This window comes from Nematolebias whitei, chromosome 2, assembly GCF_014905685.2.
Source record: "Nematolebias whitei isolate Nwh7 chromosome 2, NemWhi1, whole genome shotgun sequence".
NCBI lineage: Eukaryota > Metazoa > Chordata > Actinopteri > Cyprinodontiformes > Rivulidae > Nematolebias > Nematolebias whitei.
In genome coordinates, this window is record NC_056499.1 from 28,649,077 (window position 1) to 28,674,659 (window position 25,583).

A 25,583-nucleotide genomic window follows, 5' to 3' on the forward strand; every position below is an offset into this window, starting at 1 on the left:
TTGTATATGATGAACTAAAAAATGTAATAAAATCCCACTTTTGACCAATAAAGCTAACATCTTCAGGACATCTTCTTAAATGCATACCAAACTGTTCTGATATTCCAACATCTGGACTCTTAAAATATTTATTTATTTTTGGGTGAGAGACTACTAAAAACTAATACCGTAAGACAAGTTATAGTCACTTCATTCATTTACTTAAAAAAAAACAAAAAAGCAACTGTCCTGGTCAAAATAGTTTATTTTTGTTAGAACAAATTCAATCAATTTCAATTTCTTTATTATTTTTTTATTTAATGCTATATAAAAGTATGAACAAAAACATTTTCTTTTCTGTTTTTTACTAAGCGGATTGAAAATCTGTATACAATAGTTAGCTTGTCATTAATTAATATTTTTAACATTAAATAATCTTTTGATTTTTGGTGATTTTTTTTTTCAATTTTAGTCAGACAAGGGCATTTGCGTTATACTGACTTACAATGGCTACAAACTGTTTATGTCAAAAACACTTTGGCTGATTGCTACTGTACCTAATTTGGATCAAATTAATTGACCACAACTAAATCTGATCAGTTCAATATTGTAATAATTGGCAAAAGTGGCCAAAATGTGGCCTGTGGATGATATGAAAAACTATTCAAAAATCACATATTTGCCTTGCAGAGCTAACATTTAAAAAACATATTCTTTGATGGATATCAGTCTTCTGATATTCAAACCTATGGCTTTTTAAAATGTTTATAATTTTTTGATGAGAAAGTTTTGTAAACAGCAACATGCTATTGTAAATTCACACCCCTTTTTTAATTCACCATGAAAATTAGCAGACACATTTGGCTGTCTTACTCATAACGATTTATTTTTGTCTGACCAGATCCAGTTATTTGTATTTTGACTACCTTTTATAAACATAATGAAATAAATCCATTACCTATACCGTTTTTCTGTTTAAAAATGTTCAACCTGACAGGCTTAAAAACATTTGTGTATATATAGAACTTATACTCAGTCATTACTGAACATTGTCAGAATTTTATATCAATATCATGATTTTTGGTTATTTTCTGAATTTTAAGCCAATATGAGCAATTCAATAATAATAACCTACAATGGTTACTCATAAGACAAAGCAGCTTTGATTAAGATGCATCTTGTCCCCAAGGGCACAAAGAGCTGACAGGGTGCTGTGGACAAGATGTGCCATCAACATGTATCAAGTGGCTTGGACCCCACCCCGGTAATAATAACTGCTTGCTGTTCTATTTTTATATTTGTATTTGTTTAAAGTCAGTATAAAAACTGTTTTGTTTTAGTTGTTGTTGTTGTTGTTTTGCTGGCTTTAATTTCTTGCTGTGGTAACTGTGTTCTCTTTTTCCTTTTGAATCACATTATCTTTTGGCTCAAACCAATTTGCCCAGTTTCTTTGATTTGATAAATACCAACATATTTATTAATGGCTTGCCACCAGCAAAACCTTGTTAATAGATTTCAGCTGTTATTGCAAGTGTCGGGTTCAGTGAAATAGGTAAGCCCAAGAATGGCCTGCCCGTGATGAATTTGCTTTGGCACACGCACACACACAGAGCCAAGCTTTCACAGTACAGCCTTTTGATTGGGTGGTTGGTGCTTTTCATTTTCCCATGTGACCTCTTTTTGCAAGTCTTTGGTCTTCTTCATATTCTTGTTGTGTGTAGGTGCTGTGAGAGCTGCATTTTGGAGGTGCACTGTTCTTAGAAGCAACCCACTTCTTACTTACGTTTTTAAAACACATCCTGTCTTGTGTGTGTGTGTGTGTGCACGCTTGCGTGTGTGCATGCATGTGTCTGTGTGTGTTATGTGGCTGCAGACCTCCATCCATCCATCCATCCATTATCTTTACCCGCTTATTCCATTTTGGGTCACGGGGTTGCTGGTGCCCATGTCCAGCAATCACTGTGCGAGAGGCGGGGTACACCCTGGACAGGTCGTAAATCCATCACAGGGCCACATAGAGACAAACGAGACAAACAACCATTCACTCTCTCACTCACACCTAGGGACAATTTAGAGTTACCAATCAGCCTAACATGCATGTTTTTGGTCTGTGGGAGGAAACCGGAGCACCCGGAGAAAACCCACGCATGCACGGAGAGAACATGCAAACTCCACCCAGAAAGGCCCCTGGACCGGGGTTTGAACCAAGGACCTGCTCGCTGAAAGGCAGCAGCTCTACCAGTTGCGCCACCGTGCTGCCCTGGCTGCAGACCTCTAGTATGGAAAGACAGGAATAGAGCTGTGATCCATTTGGTTCTTGTCCAGTTCAAATATGTGGCTATGTCTGCACACACATGCAGAAAAGCCCATTTTGGCCATGCTAATAGTATGCAGTCATCACATAAATGTTAAAGAATGGAACAGCTTAATGGCACTACAGATTCTTGCTGTTTTGTATATGTTTATAGTTGTTATGGTAAAAGGTATGGGATAGTTTGGATCCCCCTCTGACACAGTTTGAATGTTGTTCATTCTGAAATGTAATGAGAACTATACTTACTATGTGCACCTTTTGTTCATATGAAACCTTCCTGACACATTTTCAATCACTTTATAAACCATCAAGTCGTCATTCAATCAAATTAATTTGTAATATACTTGTTTGGTAATGAGTCCATACTAGGGACAGCCATGTCAGGAGGCTTCTGTTTTCAGGTTGTGACATTCTTCAAAACACAATTTCTCCTTGAATGAATTTGACACAAGTGCGGGTGGAATTGTTTTCTGGTGGCTAAAGACGTCGCCTGAGTTGGCATGTTCTTGGTCTGTTTCCAGAAGCATGCATGATAAGTTAATTGTTACTAAATTAACCTTAGGTGTGTGAAAGTGTGTGGTTATCTCTGTGCTGGCCCTGTCATGGATTGGTAACCTGTCCAAAATGAACCCTGCTTTTTCTGCAACGAGCGCTGGCTCAGCCTGAAGAATCATCCAGCGTTAAAGATGAGAAAGCAGGTATGAAAATTGCATAAATGAATGAATGATTCAGGCATTCAGCTAGACTTGGCAACAAACTGAAAAGACTTTAATGCCTGCAACACCTCAAAAGCATGGGGTTGGTAATAAATCTGTAATTCATAAAAAAAAAAATGTATCGAAAATATTTACCAAGAGCTTAACAGAATGAAAATATCAAATAAGGACATTTTATAAACAATGAAATAAAAGGTCATGTGTAAGCATGCCTAGTTGGAATCATAAACTGGTGAGCGCTTACCAGCAAAAGCAATGAAAGTTCAGAGGATGCCATCCTCTTGTCATGAGGGAGTGAAAGAACACATTTCAGCAGGTGATGGATTTCAAAAAAGGCACACTTAGAACAGCATGTCAATTCCAAGACCTGACAATGAATTATGTTTAATTTACTGGCAACTCATCAAGCCCACCTCAATACTAACAACACACTCAGTGGCAGACAACACACTGGAAGACAGTCACACGCCAGGGAGACAGAGAAGTGGGTGAAGAATTTGTCCAACAGACAGCTCACCCAGCTGGAGACAGAAATCTTTGCCAGGGGACTGAACTTTGTGGTTGCGCCAAGAAGAAGTCCTCTGGTAGACATGATCACTGCCACAGAATCAGCCATCCACAACAACAAGATGTCAGAATCTGAAGCAGAACAACTTGGCAACAAAGTTTCATCCTGCCTCAGCAATGCCAAACCACCACCTTCCAACATCAGCAGACAGGAGAGGGATGCACTCACCACTATCAGCAAGGACAAACACATCATCATCATCCTCCCAGCAGACAAAGGAAGGTGCACAGTGATTTTGAACCAGAATGACTATAATAAGAAAGTTATGACACTCCTTAGTGACTTTACCACTTATGAGCTGCTGAAAAGAGATCCAGGAAGTGGTTACAAGAAGAAACATCCTTATTCATGCTCAATAATCCAGGTAGAAAAATCCAACAACGTTAAGTCAGGTCCTCTGGACCTGGGTTACAAGAAGAAGTTGATAGAGTACCTGAAATATGGAGCAGGACAAGGCTGTACTTTTTAAAAATGTGTCCAATTTTTTTTTCACATGCTCTCATAACCTTACAGTACCTTTAATACACACTCATGTTCATTTGGGGGAAAGCTCAGCCACATTAGAATACACTGAAAAACAATTTTTAATCACTTGTTTATCATGTCATAAAATAACCTCACAGCAATGCTTTTTATTCTTTTTAATCTTTGTTACTAAACTTTTGATTGTTATATTAGCCTGCTAGATGGTGCTCCATTTTTTTTTCCCGTTGAAAAGACCAAAAAAATTCCACTTAGTTCAGTTCACACTAGAAAAGGTATGTCTTCCCTAGCCAGAGTCACTGCGATGTCCCAAATTCATCTCATCCAACAATATTGTTGTAGTTTGGATGTAAAGAATAAAAACTCACTTGTAACGTACACAAGTAAACACTCAGTACTAAACAGTTGTTCCATGTGCACGCAGGATGCAGAATGAAATGCTCCATGGCTGACTGCCGTCGGTTTATTCGAAGACAGGAAGTAATTCAGTGTACAGTACACTAGCAGCTCACTCGTACATTGGTCGGTGCAAGCGAAAAATATTTTTAAAGTAATTTTATCACAGGCAGAGTTTAAAAAATCTAAATATAATAAAAATTTGGGGAAAAAAAAGGAAGATTATGAAAAATCTCCATGTTCAAAGACTGGACAATACAAGTGAGTTTGACCAAAAACAAGGCCTCATTTTGGGCTACCGTGGTCTGGAGGGTCTTCACAAAATTCTGGATTAGAATTTTTTTTAAATTGTTAAGAAATTATTTTCAGCGCAGTAAATACTGTAGTAAAAGTGCTGGGGAGAAAAAAAAAAAATATATATATTATTATTATTATTTTTAATTGCTGTAGAATAAATATTTTGGGATTAAAGAAAACCTGAAAAGTGTGTTTTGCTGATTTTATTTTTAAGCAAAAGACACACACACAAAAAAGTGATTTCAATTAATTTTTTTTTATTTCAGGCTGAGATAGTTCTAAAACACTGACTATTTTAAACAAAACTTAACAATATAAATACAAGTATTCAAGTATTCAAGGCTCTTTATTTGGCATTCGCAACCCATGTGCTACATGTGGTGGAACGAAATTATGTACACAGGGTCCCAGTTACATCCAACAATAAAATGTAAACAACAACAACAAAAAACAGTAATAAGATCTAAGATATGAACTAATAAAAACATCAACTAAATATACACGAAGCTCTAATAGCATAAAAACAATATGCCGAACAGCAGCACGAACATGAGTCTGTGTGAGCAGATGAGCACGCATGAACACATCAACATGAAAAAGATCAGCAGCAACATGATGTGATTTTTCACAGTGATTATCCTGGTTAGAGATTCATGAGTCTGAATAATTTTATATAATAATATATATAGACTATATTTATATAATATATTTATATAATAACTTTCTAATAAATAATTTAAATAGTATTTTTAGGCAGCTAAATAAAGTGGTCAATTTTTTCCTTACAGAACATGAATGGAGGCGGCACGGTGGCTCAATTGGTAGCGCTATTGCATTTCAGCGAGAAGGTTGCTGGATCAAATCCCAGCTGGGGATCTTTCAGGGTGGAGTTTGCATTTTCTCTCCATGCTTCATGGATTTTCACCGAGTACTCCAGTTTCAAAAACCTGCACGTTAGGCTAATTTGGTCACTATAAATTGTCCCTAGGTGTAACCATTCACACCTAGTGATTCTCTCTCTCGCCCTGTTAGCAAAATATCTGTAATGTTTACAGTTGCAAATTTGAAGTTGTACAACTTTTTCGACTGTAAGACAAAAACCTTTAGTTCTTTTTTGGCCCTTTGAATTTATGGCTGATTTTGTTACATACTGGGAGAAGATGTATTTGACAAAGTACAAGTTTCAAGGTTGAAATTTTGCACTCTAGAAATTGAGATTTGTTCAGTCAGCACATCAGTTTCTGGACAAGAGGAATACTGAATGTTTTTAAATCATGTCAGGTAGACGGAGGCCATCCGTCAGAGGTACTAAAGCAATACTGCAGGGGAAAAATTTAAAAATCTGAACAATAATTCAACTGAAGTGGCAGCACTTTAGAGGGAGTAGACAAAGGAGTAGACAAAAAGTTATTTCTGTTGCCCTTCAGTAAAACTGCATGCGTCAAACTATTCATTCATCCTGCTCATCTTGAGAGCTGGAGTCGATACCAACACTGTCTGAGAAGCGACGTAAACCTCAGAAGGTCACCTGAGAAGACAGAGCTGTCATTTAAAAACAAAGGTGGGCTGCATGATAAAAATAGAATGAGTGAATCCATGAAAAGATGGAGTAGAGTTGCGTGTGTGACGTCCATTAGTTGCTCTGCTCCAACAGACTAACCATGATCACTGGCCATAAAAGCCTGCAGGAATGTGGCGGATGGGGGATTTTATGGCTAAAAAAGCCTTTCAATATTTAATTGATGGTAACACAGGCACTACCCCAACACTTGTCATATTTATTTTATATGTCAATTTCAGGCAAGTAGAAGTAGATGCACCTGAGTGCTCTGCAAATAGGTGCAGATATAGGCTCTTGGTTTTTTCAGGTACCATGCTCAATTAATGAGGCCACAAGGAATATATTTTAACTCTGATTTTTGAATGCTGCAAAAATTAATACATACCTTGTTTTTGTATCCTCACTCTTGCTGTCACACCTGTCAGCCAGTAGCTTCAGGGCAGGGATTCAGATTTAAAGCTCTGCAGAGACAAAAGCAACCCCTCAACGCAGAAACACTTCTTATATTATCTCATATTTCACAATATATAGGTACAGCAAGACACTTTTATGATCTTATGCTCAGTACTGTATAAGTCTAACGGGTAACATTCACAAAATTAATTCAAATGATTCTGTTAGTATGCAAACACCCAAAACAATTATGAACTGCTAACTTCTGGAGACCGTTGAGACCAGCCCACTGTTCAACCCCCATCGACTCTCTGCAGTTTGATGTGTAATAAAGTAATTTGATCCTGCAGAAAAAAAAGGCATGTGCATTTCAATGAGACAATAATTAGGAAATTCATTCATGTGTGAACCTGGGTAAACATGGAATTACCATCAGCAATATCTGGTTACCCCCAGCCGCCCCCAAATGATTCAGATAAAACATCTATAAAGACAGGACTCTAGCAGAGAAGAAGGAAGTTATTTTACTGACAAGCTTATATAGCTTATAGAAAATGGAAGCTGTAGCCAAATGCTGAAGAGTGCAGGTTTTTAAGCTCTCGTTTACCAAATATACGTACTGACATTATGGCTGCAGTTATTGTTTTTGACACTTACAGTATTTTAGCATTTATGTTTGAGAAGTATAGTTTTCAATATTTTTTCTCCACACTTACTTTAAAAAATGTCTAACAAAGGGCAGCTGTACACTACAATATATGTCCTGATATATGCTCAATAGTCCAGGTAGATAAATCTAATAAGGTGAAGTCAGGTCCTCTGGACGGATTCTTCTTGTTGAAACATTTTGTCTTTGATTAAATAGATATATTCATTCTGAGGAGCTGCAATAAACTTAGTCTTGTAAACAGCACCTTCTTATGGTGGATCAACCAGTTTGCTGGTGACAGCCAAAACTAGTTGTTTATATGCCAAAGGAGGACCATCAGCCTAACAATTGATCTGTAGTGCCCTGATGGCCACTTGCTATTCACAGCAGGCTGAGTGATATTTTCAATAACAGCATTGTAAGGAGGTGACAGTTGAACATGGAGGCTTCAGTATATAGTAGAACACTACAATATATAGTTTCATTTCATGATTAGAAAAATGCTACATTACAGATTAACAGTAACTCAAAATAGGAGCTGTTATTTTAAGTGTTTTATAAAAGGAGACACACACAAAAAGCTCTGTAAGCATGGCCGACACATATCCTGACCTCATAAGACAATTTATACTATTGGTGGATGCCTCCAACACTGGAGTTGGGGCAGTTCTCTCTCAGAGATCTATAACTCATGACAAGATACACCCCTGTGCTTTCTTTTCTCGTCACCTCTCACAGTTAGAAACAAAACTATGATGTTGGCAACAGAGAACTACTGGACTTAAAATTGGCCTTAGAAGAATAGAGGCACTGGCTTGAGGACTGAGATACATTTTATAAGAATCTGGCGTAAATTCAAGACTAAAAGGCTAAATCCCAGGCATGTCCAGTGATCTCTGTTCTTTGCACACTTTATTTCTATTCACAATTTACACTTTACAATCACCCAGATCCAAGAACATCAAACTAGATGCTCTGTCACATCAGTTCTCTGCTTATGATCATCTCAAGATGTTGTTGGAACACTCACATGGACTATTGAGAAAGACATGCAGGAAGCTCAGAGGTCCGAGTCTGACCCATGTACTAGTTCTGTGGGGAGGCTCCTAAGGTGGTAAGGTTCAAGCTAGAATGGGTCGAAACCAATAAAATAACCTTTCACCCTGGTACTAACCATATGATGTCCTTCCCAAAGAGACACTTCTGGTGCCCCACAATGAACAATGATTTCAAGGAGTTTGTTATTGTACCAAGCACAACTACCGAGGAGTTTGTGAGTACCCTGAGAAAACCCACGCATACACAGAGAGAACATGCAAACTCCACCCAGAAATCCCCAGGACAGGATTTGAACCCGTGACCTTCTCACTGAGAGGCAACAGCTTTATCAACTGAGCCATAATGTCTCTGGTTTATGGATTTATTTTTTTTTCTTCTTTCGACTACTCCTTTCCTCAGGGGTTGCCACAGTGAACTAACTTACACGGACCTGACAATGGTTTTTACGCCGGATGCCCTTCCTGACACAATCAAAGACCACTGAGCCACCACAGCCCTCTGTGTGGAGCAAAGAGCTGTCATCTAGGGTGCCCGGGGGAGCAGATGGTGGGGATTAAGGGCCTTGCTCATGGGCCCAGAGTGGGGCAAATGAGGGTGGAGGCAGATGTGGATGCTTCACCATTCCCACCCACAGTTCGATGTTGTCGATTTGGGGAGTTGAACCGGCGAGCTTCCGATCACAGGCTCGTCTTCTCTAACCTCTGCGCCAACACTCCCCACTATTTCATGGATAAATATAATTGAGTAATGAAAAGTGGGCAGCACGGTGGAGCAAGCTGCTGCCTCTCAGCGAGCAGGTCCCCGGTTCAAATCCCGGTCTGGGGGCCTTTCTGAGTGGAGTTTGCATGTTCTCTCTGTACATGCGTGGGTTTTCTCCAGGTACTCCGGTTTCCTCCCGCAGACCAAAAACATGTATGTTAGGCTGATTGGTAACTCTAAACTGAGAATGAGTGGATGGTTGTTTGTCTCTATGTGGCCCTGTGATGGACTTGTGACCTGTCCAGGGTGTACCCCGCCCTTCGCACAGTGATTGCTGGACATGGGCACCGGCGAGCCCGTGACCCAAAATGGAAGAAGCGGGTAAAAGAATATGGATGGATGGATGGATGGATAGTAATACCAATTGATAGTTCCTGTAATACCAAAATCACATTGAAAACTCTGCAGTAAAATATTGTGATCATCTGTATCAAATGCAGCACTGAGGTCTAACAGGACCAGTATAGGCATAAGACCATTGTCTGAGGCCATGAGAATACCATTAGTAACTTTCGACAGTGCTGTTGCTGTGCTATGATGAGATATAAACCCTGACTGAGAAAGAGTTAAACAGCTATTCAATATTTTTGTCCTATCACTATTTTTAGTTGTTTACAATTTATTCTAAGCAAATTTCTTCTTTTTTTTTTTTACACTGGCTGCTTTTCTGTCATCTTTAGTCCAGTTCTTGTGCTTGATTATTAATTTGTTCCCATTTCATTAGTTGCAGCTACAGAATAAACCAAGGATAATACAGTTTGACAGGCATTAAATTGGAATTTTGCAGCAGCAAGGTGATTCTTAAAGAGCTATTAGTTAAACACTTGGTACACAGTAGATGAAGGATGATGCATCTCATGTCCTGTGTCAGGTTTCTGATGTCTTTGATCATATTTTCTTAAATACATTACTTTTAGATACTGTGCATCAGACACCGTGGTATTTATTTTCTTTTGTGACACTCCCTTTATTGCAGTCCATTTGTTTGCTCATATTTTTAAAGGACATACAGTACAAATATTGGAAAGCAAATTAAATAAAATTGCGATCCAAAACCGACTCTGTAAAAACCTTTATAAACTATCAACAAAGTCCATGCTCAATAATCCAGGTATACAATCCAACACTTTTCAGTCAGGTCATCTGGACAGTTTCTTTTTTTGTGCTGAAACGTTTCGCCTTCGATCTTTATAAACTATATTAGAATGACCAAAGCTCATGCTCAATAATCCAAGTAAAAATCCAACAATGTTCAGTCAGGTCATCTGGATGGTTTTTTTTTTGGGGTTTTTTGGGGGTTTTTTGGTGGTGGTGTGTGTGTGGGGGGGCTGAGATGTTGTGTCCTTCATCTAAAGGATTTCTTCAATCAGAGGAGTCATTAAACAAACTGAGTCCCACAAACAGGATATTCCCATGGCGGAAAAAACATTTGTTTTTAATTCTTTCGATGAGTCGTTTTGTCCTTCATCCAAAGTACTTCAACAGTTTTTTCCCACTATGGGAGTGTGCTGTTTGTGGGACTCAGTTTGTTTGGTGGCTCCTCAGATTGAAGATGAAGGACAAAACATCTCAGCCTAAAAAACAAACAAAGAAACTGTCCAGATGACTTGACTGAACATTGTTGGATTTTACCTGGATTATTGAGCATGAACTTTGATGTTTTGAACCACTTTGGCATGGCTGCCTGCGAGGAGTTGACGGGGGAGAGGGTGGGCCCCAGAAACCATCTTATCACCAACAAACTATTGTTTTATTCCACTATGGGAGGGTGCTGTTTGTGAGACTCTGTTTGTTTGGTGGCTCCTTAGATTGAAGAAGTCCTTTGGATGAAGGGTGAAACATCTCAGCGAAGAAAAAAAAAAGAGAAAGAAAGAAACCATCCAGATGACCTGACTGTACATTAGAATTACACAGTTTTATATATGTTTATTATTGTTATTTTGGTTCAGTTTTTTCTTTTAATCTACAGTTTGACCACTCTTTCTACAGATTTGAACAAACCAAACACCAAAAGTCTCAGGCCTTGCCCTAAAAAATTCAGATTTCCACTAACTCTGCAGTAGCTTCTTGTTTAAGTTCAAGTAATTCTCTTTTGGGAAGTTTAAAGTCATTTTACAACAGCTATCATTGATTCTTTTTCTGTGTTGCTGTAAATTTATGACTTCTGGGGCTGGTGATTTTGTTAAATTGCAGTTAAAGACATTTTGATTTATTGTAGTACTTGGTGTTTTTCAGGATGACACATGAGGACAGTTTCAAAGTTCCTACATTTCAATACGTTGCGAAATGTCTCATCTTAAATTAATTACAGATTGCTGTCAGTTGACAATTATTTGAGCTCCTATGCATTAACGTGGATTATCTTATTACTGGAGTTGTATAATGTGCCATTCTGATCATTTTAAACTCCTTGTGATGGGTGGAAATTCCACATGCTCTCAATGTAAAGGCTTTTTTTTTAGATTGCTTTTTTTAAGTCTAAAAATCATTAAGAAATATTTGTATTTGTTTGGGACTTTTCTGCAATCTTAAACTCTAACAAGATGGACATTGTGTCTATATTTAGGTGAATTTATTAAGGTTTAATAAAAACGTATACGTTGTGTTCCTAAGAAAGTAACAAGCAAATATCTTGAAAGAGATTATTGTTTCATCTTATCCCCCGAGGAAAAGGTTACAAGCTGATCCCCTAATCTTTTTTTCCTCCTATTGTATTTTAATCTTGTTAGTGGCTGTTTGATCCATTGCTCAGTGGGTCTTTGCTGACCCGGTTACCCCCTGCGCTTTCAGCAAACAGCCCTCACATCTGCAGCAGTGGCAGGCGTCAGCTTTCAAACTGTTTCTCTCTCTGTTTGGCTGTTTTATGGGCCAGAAACAAAGCCTCGATGATGCAACTGTTTTATGATGCATTTCCAAACTTGGCAGTGATGGGAGGGGAAGGGTGGGAGGGGGGGGCATTGTATTAGGCACTTGTTAAATCAATGTGCCGGGCCAGACTGGAGCCAGAGCTGATGTTTGGCTGCTCTCATTGGGCCTGTGAGATCAATAATAGGAGATCCTTCATTTAGCAGTGCTGTGGCTCATCTACTGTGCCTGAGACGGCAATAAGCTGTGACACACTCGTTACAGGATAATGCTGTTTGGGAAGAAAAAAGAATCTTTGTCTTGTTTTGTGAGGCTTGGAAACTCTGTTGCGAAAACTATAAAACCAAGAGTTTCATAATACCGATATTTTCTTACACGAATACTTTAAATTGTTTATGTTTTAGAAGGATTAGACAGTATCTCAGCGGTCTAATAACTACAGCAACATACCTGCAACATCCCAGGTTTTCTACACCATACATCGCATTATATTACATTATTATTATTTAGCGTATATCTTAGATTCTTATATACCGTTTTTTTTTTTCCGTACTTTATATTTTTTCTATTTTTGGGTGTAACGGGGACCTCGAGTACACAATTTCGTTCCACCTCATGTACCACATGTGATGCGAATGACAATAAAGAAACTTGATCTTTGCTCTCAGCCATGGAACAATGTTGCACGTTGTTGAAATTCCAGCATGAGATTCTTTGGGCTGTCGTAACTTCATGCATTAAAATTACCAATGCTCTGAGGCCACTGCTTCGAAAGGCAGCTAACAGACAAATTAATGTTTACAAAATGCATTTGCTGATGAAGCTCTGTCTAATTGAGAGACTCTGATAGACTGATTGAGTTTTGCACACAGAGTTCTATGCATGGCTGAAATATTCCTCTGAGCTGTAATGAGTGTGCATTAGCGTAATCAGAGTCGTTGCTTTGTGTGTTTTTGTGTGTGTTTGGAGATGAGACGTAAGCCAACTCATGCGCGCTGAGTTTCTACTGGCTGCTTTGCTGAACAAAGAGGTCTGCTGTGGAGGTTGCGAGTGTGAGGCTAAGCTGTAATTGAATCCTGACAGGAGCGCTGTTCCTGCTCAGACCTCAGAAGGAGGGTCTGACCTTGAAACGCTGCCGCTGATAGACAGGCAGCACAAAGACCGGGCCGGCTAATTAGATTAAAAAACATGGATCCCCGGGGATGGAGATGTGACAAGCACATTGATTTACTACAGCTCTTCAATTTCCATCTCTCCCCCACCTCTGCTTCCTTTTCATCCTCTCACCACATGCCTCGTTTTATCCATCTCAGCCGAGCTGCCTCCCCTCAACCTGCTTTCTGTTTCCCCCTCTCGGTCTTCAGCTGTCTTGATTGCTTTCTTCGAGATCCACAGCATGCGTACGTATGCCTCAGACGAAAGAAAGAATTAATGTGAGTTATGACACATTCGCTAATTTCATCCGTCAAATGTGTTGCAAAGAATTGAAGAATTTCACTTTTTAAAAATATGTTGTCAGCGACAAATCTTTGATATATGACCAGTCTTTGAAATGGTTTACAGTCACCGCAAAATCTTATTGTCAGTAAAATATCTGCTCACATGACCTCCTCAAAGGTCACGCTTGTTGTTTGTGTCCAATTAGAAGGACAGAACGTCGTTAAGTGATCATTAGCTGCTACATTATATCACTGACAAGGACATTGTTCAGCTCTGTCCCCAAACATGGTTACAGTAAATACATTACCAAGATTGATGTTGTGAACCAGTGACTCTAACTTTAATAAATGATCATTGTATTTACAGTGACATCACAGGTAACAGATAAATATTCAGGGTATGTTTTGTCCCAGAAAACTATTAAAGGTTTTCTTTCTGTCCCAGCTTCATACTGTCAATCCAGGATGTCAATTCACCGTAATCATAACTCACCTATGAAAGGCAAGTGATAAATTGTTGACCGTTTCTGTGAGAACATGTCTGTTAGCAAAATATCTTGTGAATTGGAATACAGATTTTATTGAAACCTACAGAAAGTAATCACTGCATGTAAATCTACAACTAGTTAACTTTTGGAGTTAATTCAAATCAAAATGGCTGTCACAGCTATTCAATCGTAGCAATAAAAAGCTGTAATCTAGTCATATTTGAAGCTATTGGGCTAAACCTTTGAGTAATTGTAGCAGTTAGTCTTTTCCAACACGTTTCAAGGGATAACTTGTGGTATTGTGTGCAAATGTGCATAATGATATTGTCAATATTTAAGCAGATGGCAGCCTGGTTCTGCTAAAGGTTTCTTCCTCATGAGGGAGTTTTTCCTTTCCACTGTCACCTTCATGTTTGCTCAAGATGAGAGTTCTGTGATGGAGTTAAACTCAAAGCAGTCTGCTCCTCAGACAAATAATGTTATTAACTTAGTTTTTATGTAGATGAATGTTTCTGTTCAGTGCCCTGAGATGACTTCTGTTGTGACTTGGCGCTTTATAAATAAACTGAATTGAATTGAATTAACCAAAATGGACAAAACTCAACATCAGATCATCTTAATTGAAATCTCTAGCATGAATATGGTCAATGTGTCCCTTCAAAGTGTCTTCATTGCAAACAGTAAGTCTAAACTATTTTTTTTATAAATCAGTTAAACATTAAAGTAAAAATTAAAATAAAATGGCATTGAACAAAAACATGAATGAAAAAGTATTTCTTGATGAAATGTTTAAAAAAAAATCATGGTTATTCATTCCATCATTTAAAATCTATAAAAGGCTTTAACAAATGTTCAAAAGCTCATTTAAAGTTGGACAGTGCCACATTTCTTTTTTCAAACATAAAAAAGTGATTTAAAAACAAGTTTAATCATAAAGTTTTTTTGTAAATAACTAATAAAAAATGTATTTTTTTAACAAACCCATATAAAGTATGAGAAGACATTCAGAGTGAGCCAAACAACAACACAATAGAAATGTCTGCTAGTGAAGAAAAGACTGTACTTTTTTATTTATTTAACTACTGCTATATATTGCCTGACATTAATTAATAAGAAAATAAAGAACAAAGTCCAACAACATGTGTCCGTAGACTCAGATTTGTTCCACATCAAGCCTCTTTAGTTAGACCAGACACATTTTAAAACTAAAAACAGAGCAAACATTTCACAAATCATCTTAATATATAAAAGCAAATCTGAAAAAGTTTTTGTCAGAAACAATATTTGAGATTGCATTAGGATAAATAATCTGTCACGGTTTGAAGGATTTGGATTCTGGAATGCTGACCGACACCATCCATCCATCCATTTTCTTTACCCGTTTATTCCATTTTGGGTCACGGGGGTCGCTGGTGCCCATGTCCAGCTATCACTGTGCGAGGGGCGGGGTACACCCTGGACGGGTCGCAAGTCCATCACAGGGCCACATAGAGACAAACGAGACAAACAACCATTCACTCTCTCACTCACACCTAGGGACAATTTAGAGTTACCAATCAGCCTAACATGCATGTTTTTGTACTGTGGGAGGAAACTGGAGCACCCGGAGAAAACCCACGCATGCACGGAGAGAACATGCAAACTCCACCCAGAAAGGCCCCTGGACCGGGGTTTGAACCAGGGACCTGCTCGCTGAGAGGCAGCAGCTCTACCAGTTGTGCCACCGTGCTGCCTTGCTGACCGACACAAAGAGCTCAAAAAGTAAAATAACATTTTTTTCCAAAAAACAAACCAAAAAAAAAAACTGTAGTGGCAGCAGGAACACGAACGTTTGGAGTAAACACAGGTGGGCTCACAAGGGGAGACCCCCAGATGTGGCCTGAGAAAACTACTGCTCCAGTGAGGAAGAAGTGACAAGTGACAGGTTAAATGGACTGGGGCTGATGAGGGAAACAGCTGCAGCTGCGTCAGGTGAAACAGGGAGCAGGTGTAGATAGGTGTGGCACAAACTGAGGAGCAGATTATTGATGGAAACGTGCTGGGAGAAATGGCTGGTGGCACATAGGAGAGCACAGAAACCAAACTACACATAAAAAACATGAAAATAAACCCCAAAACAAAAAAGAGAAAGAAAAACACTGACTATTATACAGTTACTTTCATTTTAGGTTTTTTTTTTTTTCATGTTTTTGTCATAATGTCTTCTAAAATGCAGCTCAAAATGTTAATTGTGAAACAATGTTGTTACAAGTGGTAAAAGCTAAATAAGAGAATTCAAGGACTCATTGTTCTTTATTTGTCATTCGCACCACATGGTGCGAATGAAATTGTGCACACAGGGTCCCAGTTACATGCAACAAAAGTATTAAAATGTAAAAGAAAAACAGTTATACGATCTAAGATGTGAACTAAGAAAAATGTTAACTAAAAATACGTTAAGCACTAGTAGTATAAAAACAATACGCCGAACAGCGGCACAAACATGAGTCTGTGTGAGTAGATGAGCATGAATGAACACAGCAACATGAAACAGATCAGCAGCAACATGAAACAGATCAGCAGCAACATGATGTGATTTCTTTTTATTTCTTTTTTTTAATATTCACGAGTCGGCTTCAGGGTAGAAGTTGTTCCTCAGTCTAGTGGTTCTCTGCTTAATGCTCCTTAACCTCTTTCCTGTGGGGAGCGGTGCAAAAAGTGTGTGTGCTGGGTGAGTGGAGTCCTTCATGATGCAGGTGGCCCTCTTCCTGCATCTGGAGGTGTATTATACCAGAATGTAAAAAGACAAATAATAAAAACTTTTGAAAACGCCAGTGATGAGAGTTTTGAGTTAGACAGTATTAATGTCTGTAAATAAAGACAGAGTATTAATCCAAAACAAGTCCTAATAATTTGTGTTTTCATATATTTATTATTTATTTATTAAAGTTTTTTTAATTATTGTTTGGAGGGATTTAGAAAGTAAATTCAACAGGATATGTGAGCTAATGACTAGTCTGAATTGGCCTTGACTGAAGTGTTTTGATGTTATCTTTAAACAGCTTCAATCTCCAATTTTTTTTAGCAGTTTAAACAAACTCAATTTTAAAAAATTCAAGTCTTTACCATTTTTGCATTACACATCTAGGTATGGTTATTTACAAGCACACTATCAGCAGCAGCAACTAACTGTTCCTGCAGGAATATTGTACCAGTTTTGCACAAATAAGTGTAAAACATGAAAGTGATGACGGTGTAAAGTTTTACCAGATATCATTTGCATGAATCCCCATGATAATCTAAATGATGTTTGAATGGCTTGAATTGAGCATAAATCTTATTTGGAAGTAGCCTCTCATGGAAATGACCATCAATACAGTCTGAGTGTGGCTACTGCCAATTATGATTGCTGAGGTCTTCAAACAACTGCAGTTTCAAAGTTTTATTTTTGTCTTTGCAAATACTAATTTATAAACTTTTACATAGCCTCAGACCAGAAATGCTACAGCTGCCTGCTGCTGTTGCGTTTTGCATTTTAAATCTACAGAATTCTTTGTTTTTACTGGTATAAACTTGAACTGATGATTTTTTTTAAGTATTTGCCTGAACCATATTGGAACTTTTTACATTACAATTGGTTTAAGAGGGTCGTTATTTATTTTTGATTCTTCAGGCTGATTGTTAGTTTGCCGATTTGTAAGACAATAATTTAATTTCTCTAAATTGTGGTCATTAAAGAAAAGATGTGAAGTTTGCAAACAATCCGAATCATTTGAACAGCTCTTTACAACAAATGTCAGGAACTGAACTGCAGACAGTTCAGAGCCTGTCCTAGTTTTATTTTTGCCACCTTGTGATTTCATCATGATTTTCTCCTCAAATTCAGGGATGAACGCTCCTTTTTCACTGAGGCAAAGGAGAACAGGCAAAAGGGAAGAGAGCAGTAGCTCAGGAGGGATAGGTCTTTTCCAGCTTGACAAAGCACATGGTACAACCTCGATGTTTTAATTCACTACGTATGGCTGTATATCATGACGTCATTACCATTTAGAATTGAATGGGTTTTCATGGTAAATGGAATGTACTTACATATCACCTTTCTATCTTATCAAGACACTCAAAGTGCATTACACTTCAATCTGTGCCCTCATTTACCCATTCATACAGCACTCTACTAGATCTCTATGAAGCTAATTGAACAAATATTCTAAAGAGAATAATCAGAGCTTTATCATATTCATACACCGATCGGACACACATCTGAGGTAATGAGGAGTTCAGTGTCTTGCCCAGGGACACTTGGGCATGTGACAGCTGGTAGATTCAAACCCCCAACTCCTGCATTGGAGGACGACTGCTCTAACCACTCAGCCACAGCTGCCCCAATCAAAATACGATCTTTACAAAGCTAATCTGTAGAGACTAATCAGTGCTTTATCACATTCATGCACCGATGGGACACACATCAGTGGCAATGAGGGATTCAGTGTCTTGCTCAGGGACACTTAATCAAACTCCCCAACTCTCCCATTGGAGGACGGTTGCTCTAACCACTCATCCACAGCTGCCCCAATGGATTTAAGTGAATGGATCTTCAAGATCTAGTTCCCTTCAAAGTGCCATAGATCCCATCTCTATTCAAGAAGCTATCTGCAATCTGAGACATTCATTGTTCATTATTAATAATTTATGACACTTCAAAATGTGTTAACAATCCATTTAATAAAGGACAGATCTTTAAGAGAATAATTTCATTGTTGATTTTCTCAGGAGGAATTTAACTCAGCAAATTAAGTTTCTTAGTTGTGTATTCATCTCTCCTTGTGCACTAAAAACTTACTGACTGTATTGGTTTGCTATTATTATTTTACTATTATAGTCTATTCTGTGGTTGTGAGTGTGAAATGTTGCAAGTAAAGTACAGATCCATCCATTCATCCATCCATTATCTTTTACCCACTTCTTCCATTTTGGGTCACGGGGGTCGCCGGTGCCCATGCCCAGCAATCACTGTGCGAGGGGCGGGGTACACCCTGGACGGGTCGCAAGTCCATTACAGGGCCATATAGAGACAAATAATCATTCACCCTCTCACTCACACCTAGGGACAATTTAGAGTTACCAATCAGCCTAACATGCATGTTTTTGGTCTGTGGGAGGAAACCTGGAGAAAACCCACACATGCACAAAGAGAACATTTAAACTCCACCCAGAAAGGCCCCCAGACTGTGATTTGAACCAGGGACCTGCTCGTTGAGAGGCAGCAGCTCTACCAGTTGCGCCACCGTGCTGCCCCAAAGTACAGATGATAAACTTAATTTAATTTATTTATTATTTCACTAGCAGATTTATTATTTATTGAGGGGGTGGGGGGGTGTGGTCATCAAATCAGGAGTGTGGGATTAAGTGCCAATCACATTGACAAAAGTTTTCTAATTATAATCTTGTGGGGAAATGTCAGCTGTACTACTGATATTTATACAATGTTTCTCATCATATGATGATGACGTAGCAGCATTAGTTACATTGAAAGCTAACTATAATCACAGTTAACCATAACTAAAATGTACAAAACTAGTAAATAAATTATAAAACCTAGCAGATCTTGTTGGTATTTACAAAAAACACTGTAATCTAAATGTTTGGGTGATTTTTTTTATTTTTATTTATTATGTATTTTAACAAATATTCTTTTTTTATTCCCTGCGACTGACACTGGCTGAAAACAAGGGACTAAAAATATTAACATGAAACAATGAGCAGATGAAATAACAATTTTACTCTGGAGTTGAACCAGAGTCACTTAGTTAAATAATTTGTTTTCAGTCAACTCCACCAACTTTCCCCTCCTGCTCTCAAAATGTAAATTAATTTTGGGTTTTATAATTACTCAATTGAGTGGGGGGATTTGTTCGTGTATCCAACATGGCAAAGCTGCTAATTCATTTTCTGCAGAAAGAATTTCTGAGGTGTCAGGATATTATTTCAATAAATTCTAAAAATAAAAGATTAAAAAATGTAAAAGAGGTCATGTTATTAACATGCTTATTTCCCTCTTTTATCCAACAACACAGAAGCACCATAATACACATGCCTAGTTAATTTCTAGAATATGCTGTCATTATATGAATAAATTAGCATAATATGAAGCTACAACACAATGGCTGCTATTATCTTATTCTAGGCAACGCTGAGTCTTTTAAAACAGAATGACTCTCAGGGCCTTCAAGGTTTCCAGATGAGGTTCTTAGTGAACCCAAGAATTTTAAATGTAAGATTTGATCACAGATAAGTCGAGGAAAGTTGTAGACTGCTGGGATAAACACTGACATGATCTGGCATTTTAATGTGTTGAACCCATTTGCAGGAAGGCAGGAGGACTCGGTTAAAAAAAAAAATATATTGTTACAAAAAACAGAAACAAAAATGCTGACGGGGCAGCAAAACTTACTTAAATCAGGAGTAGACGACAGGTGGAGCAGAGACAGATCATGACACCGTGAAAGGACAGTCAGCGGACAACAAGGGAATGACAAGACAGAGACTTTATACTGATACTAATGAGATGAGTGAGGAGCATCTGGGATCATTAGAATGAAGATCAGCTGTGCACAGGAGGCTGATGAATAACACAGGGAGGTGCAGACAGACATGACATGCAAAAGAGAGCACATTACACCAGTTTTGGCCTCACTGCACTGGTTACCGGTTCACTTTCGAATCCAGTTCAAAATACTCATGTATGTCTACAAATCACTGAACAGTGTCGCGCCCCCCCATCTCTCTGATTTGCTACAACCGTATGTCCCACCACGTTCCCTGAGGTCAGCGGACCAGTTGCTCCTCACAGTTCCAGGAACTCGTCTTAAGCGCAGAGGTGACAGGGCCTTCTCTGTAGCAGGACCAAGACTCTGGAACGAGTTACCTCTGCTTGTCAGACAGGCCCCCTCCCTCTCGGTTTTCAAGTCCCGTTTAAAAACTCACTACTATTCAGTAGCTTTCAACACCAGATGATCTGTGTTTTGATCATGTATGCTCCACACTGGTTTGTCGTCATTAACTGCATCGTTTTTTGTCTATATTCTGATTTACCTCGTTTTGTATTTTGCTTTGTGTGTTACCTGTTGTTTTGTCTGTACAGCACTTTGGTTGGCTTTGTAGCTGTTTTAAGTGCTTTATAAATAAAGTGGTATGGTATGGTATGACAGACAATCGTCACATAAACCCCACCCGACCCCCAAGGGTGGCAACTGACACCCCCAAAGCAAGACCCACATAACTTGAGTGGGAGGGGGGAGGAAACAGGATGAAGGGCACCAGACAAGAAAACCAGGGATGAAGGAGGAAGAAAAAAAAACGGCAGGTAGTAACCTAGAGAAAACAACAAAAAAGGAGGAACACCCAAGCCCAAATAGTTCAGATGGATTTCCAGGGGACCATCCAGCGTGGGACAGGTGTCCAAGCGGATGGCTGGGAGATTGCCCTTAGTGAGGTAGGAGCTCAGGAGGTTGGTCAGGAGACCGTCTATTGTTTCTCAGAGGTTATGTCCACTTGGATCCTCCCCAACTCAGGCCAAAGAGAGGCAAGGAGGCCAATGACCCTGCAGTGGGTGAAGAGGCCAGTGGCCCTGCAGTAGGCAAAGAGGCCGTGGACCCTGCAGCAGGCGATGAGGCTGGTGAACCTGCAGAGGGTGAAGAGGCCGGTGACCCTGCTGCCGGCGATGAGACCGGTGACTCTGTAGCAGGTCATGAGATTGGTGGAGCAGCAGCTAGTGTAGAGACCGGTGGCGCAGCAGCTGGTGGAGAGAGCAGTGGAGCAGCAGCTCGCATAGAGACCAGTGGAACAACAGCTGGCATAGAGTCTCCATGGTCTGTATATGGTGTTGAAACCAGTGAGTCCTTATCTGGTGTGGAAACCAGTGAGTCTTTATCTGGTGTAAAAACCAGTGAGTCTTTATCTGGTGTGGAAATCAGTGAGTATTTTACTGGTGTGTAAACCAATGACTCTTTATCTGGTATGAAAACCAGTGTCTTTGTCTGGTGGGGAAACCAGTGAGTCTTTATCTGTTGTGGAAACCAATAAGTCTTTATCTGGTGTGGAAACCAGTGAGTCTTAATCTGGTGTGGAAACCAGGCCAAGGTCTACGTCTCCGACACCCATAGAGAGGCTCGGAGGGAGCAGGTCTACATCTCTGACATAGGTAGTGGTCTCCTACAACCACAGACACATAGGAGTATGGGTTTTGTCCCCGACACCCATGGACACCCTGCAGTGTGCATCGTTGTGGCAGAACCCAGTGCATGGTGGGTTTGGCTGCTTCACTAGTAGAGATGGGCTCTGCTTCTTGGTCAGCTAAGGTTGGCTCTGCTGCCTCATTGGCTAAAGAAGCAAGGCGGTCTCAGGGATGACAGAAAGTGTAGTTGCCTCTGGGATGGCAGGAGGCAAGGCTGCCTCAGGGATGGCAGGAGGTATGGTTGCCTCAGGAACAGCTGGAGGTGTGGCTGCCTCAGGGATGGTAGGAGGCATCGCTACCTTGGGGATGGCATGAGACATTACTGCTTTTTTGGAATTGCAGGAGACATTGCTGCTTTGACAACTGCAGGGGGCAGGCATCGCTGCCTCAGGGGCAACAGGAGGTGTCACTGCCTCAGGGATGGCATGAGGCGTCACTGTTTCTGGAGCTGCAGGAGGCATTGCTGCTTTGAGAGCTGCTTTGGGAGCTACAGGAAGCATCGTTGATTTGGGAGTCTTAGGAGGCGTAGCTGCTTTGGGAGCTGCAGGAAGCATTGCTGCTTTGGGAACTGCAGAAGGAATTGCTGCTTCACCAACTGCAGGAGGTGTCACTGCTTTGGGAACTACAGGAGGCATAGCTACTTTGGGAATTGCAGGAGGTGTCACTGCTTCAGGTACTGCTGGAGGTTTCGCTGGGCTCCCCACCTCAGCTGAGTGAGAGCCTGGTATCCTGGTGGCTCAGGGGATCCTACCCCTGCAAATTTTTCCACCACTCCTCATGCATCTTGGGAAACTCAGGCGGAGGGAGACGCTGTAGTTCAGCAAGCCCAGACTGGTTCTGCTTTTGACCTCTCTTGTGGGACTAACAAGGAAGGAGGTGGTCCGCAGAGGGATTTTCTCCCACAGATTAGTCAGTGGATGAAACAGGCTGGTCGGTGACGGACGACAGTAGAAAGGTGTGCAGCCTCCTCTCCTCCTTCACTGTCAAGTTGAACAGGTCCCACATCCCTTATATTTATCAGTACTGGGAGCCAGATAAACTACTTAATAATGTCCTGCATGACCACATACATCACCCAGGTGCTGTTCAAATTCAGTTTATTTATATAGTGCCAAATCACAACAAAGTTGTCTCAGGGCACTTTACAGGAGCATTCACATACAGAGAAAAGCCAATTGGTAAAGTTTTCTATCTAAGGAAGCCAGCAGACAAGTAAAATTTTGGCTTTGATGCAGTCTCCCATCTTAAGCAAGCACAATGGCAACAGTGGAAAGGAAAAACTCCCTTGTAAAAGGAAGAGACCTCAAGCAGAAACAGGCTCAGGACAAGCAGCCATCTGCTTTGACCGGCTGGGTTGAGAGGACAGAAAGGAGAGACAAATGAACATAGAATGGTAGGACCAGATATAAGTCCAGAAGTACCTGAAAGACAAAAAAAAAAACATAAGGATAGACAAAAATAATTACAAATACAAAACAGGTTGAGCAGAGTAAGTAAAGACAGTAGCAGAGTGGAAAAATTGTGGTCAGTTTGTCCTCCAGCGGTCTAATCTTATAGCAGCTCAACTAAAGGACAGCTCAGGAAACCCAAGTCGACCCTAACTATAGGATTTAGCAAAAAGGAGAGTCTTAAGCCTAGTTTTAAAACAGGATAATGTGTCAGCCTCACAGACAGAGATTGGAAGTTGGTTACACAAGAGAGGAGCCTGATAACTGAAATTCTGCCTCCCATTCGGTTTTTGGAAACTCTAGGAACCACAAGTAAACCTGCAGCCTGAGACCGAAGTGCTTCGTTAGGAAAATGTGGAACAATAAGATCTGGAATATAAGATGGAGCTAGGTTGTTGAGAGCTTTGTAGGTTAGAAGTAGGATTTTGAATTCTATTCTGGATTTGACATGGAGCCAATGGAGAGAAGCTAAAACTGGAGAGATATGATCTACTAACTCTAGTTAAGACTCTGGCAGCAGCATTTTGGCTCAACTGAAGATGTTTTAAAGACGTATTTGGATACCCAGATAATAAACCATTGCAATAGTCCAGTCTAGACGTGACAAATGCATGAATCAGTTTTTTTTGCATCATTTTTAGATGTTTCTAATTTTAGCAATATTACACAGGTGGAAGAAGGCATTTCTAGTAACATTTTTAATGTGGGGGATAAAAGACATGTCCTGATCAAAAATAATACCAAGATATTTAACATTAGAAGTGGAGGCCAGATTAATGCCATCTAAGGAGGGAAAAGACTGAAAAATTCATTCCTAAGGTGCTCAGGTCCAAAAACCAAAACCTCAGTCTTGTCTGTGTTCAAAAGGAGAAAATTAAGGATAATCTAGGTTTTTATGCCTTTAAGACATGCTTGTAGTCTAAGTAACTGATTGGATTCATTGGGTTTAATGTACAAATATAAGTGTGTGTCATCAGCATAACAATGTAAATGTATCTCATGCTGTTTAATAACTTTACCTAATGGAAGCATAAAGTAAAGAGTATTGGTCCAAGCACTGAGCCCTGAGGAACTCCACGACTAACTTTGGTGTATGAAGAAGATTTATTATTTACATTTACAAACTGGGATCTATCAGATAGATATGATTTAAACCATTTTAGAGATGTTTCTGTAATTCCAATATAATATTCAAGCCTCTGTAGTAAAATATTGTGATCAACTGTATCAAATGCAGCACTGAGGTCTAACAGGACCAATATAGACACAAGTCCATTGTCTGAGGCCATGATAATATCATTAGTGACTTTTACTAGTGCTGTTTCTGTGCTATGATGAGCTCTAAACCCTGACGGAAACTCTTCAAATAGATTATTTCTTTGTAGATGTTTACACAACTGACCTGCAACTATTTTCTCTAGAATTTTTGAGATAAAAGTTAGGTTAGATATAGGTCTACAGTTGGCCAGAATTTCTGAATCAAGGTCAGACTTCTTAAGTAAAGATTTAATTACAGCAACCTTAAAGCACTGTGGTACATAACAATTCATTAAAGACAAAGTGAGTAGATCCAAAATGTGGACATTAATTAGGGAAATACCTCTTTAAACAGTCTGGCTGGGATAGGATCTAGCAGACATGTGGATGGTTTGGATGAGCTTATTATTTTTGAAAATTCAGAGAGCTCAACAGGACATAAACTGTCCAAACATAAATCAGGCTCTAATGAAAGTTTTAAAGTTGCCTCATTTGACAGGGGACTAGAGATAGTAGAAGGATGGATGGTTTGAATTTTCTCTCTAATTGAAATAATTTTATTTATAAAGAATCTCATGAAGTCATCACTACTTATAGTTGTAGGGAAACATGGTTCAACAGAAATGGGACTTTTAATTAGTCTAGCAATAGTATTAAACAGAAACCTAGGGTTATTTTTATTCTCCTCTATTAAAGATGA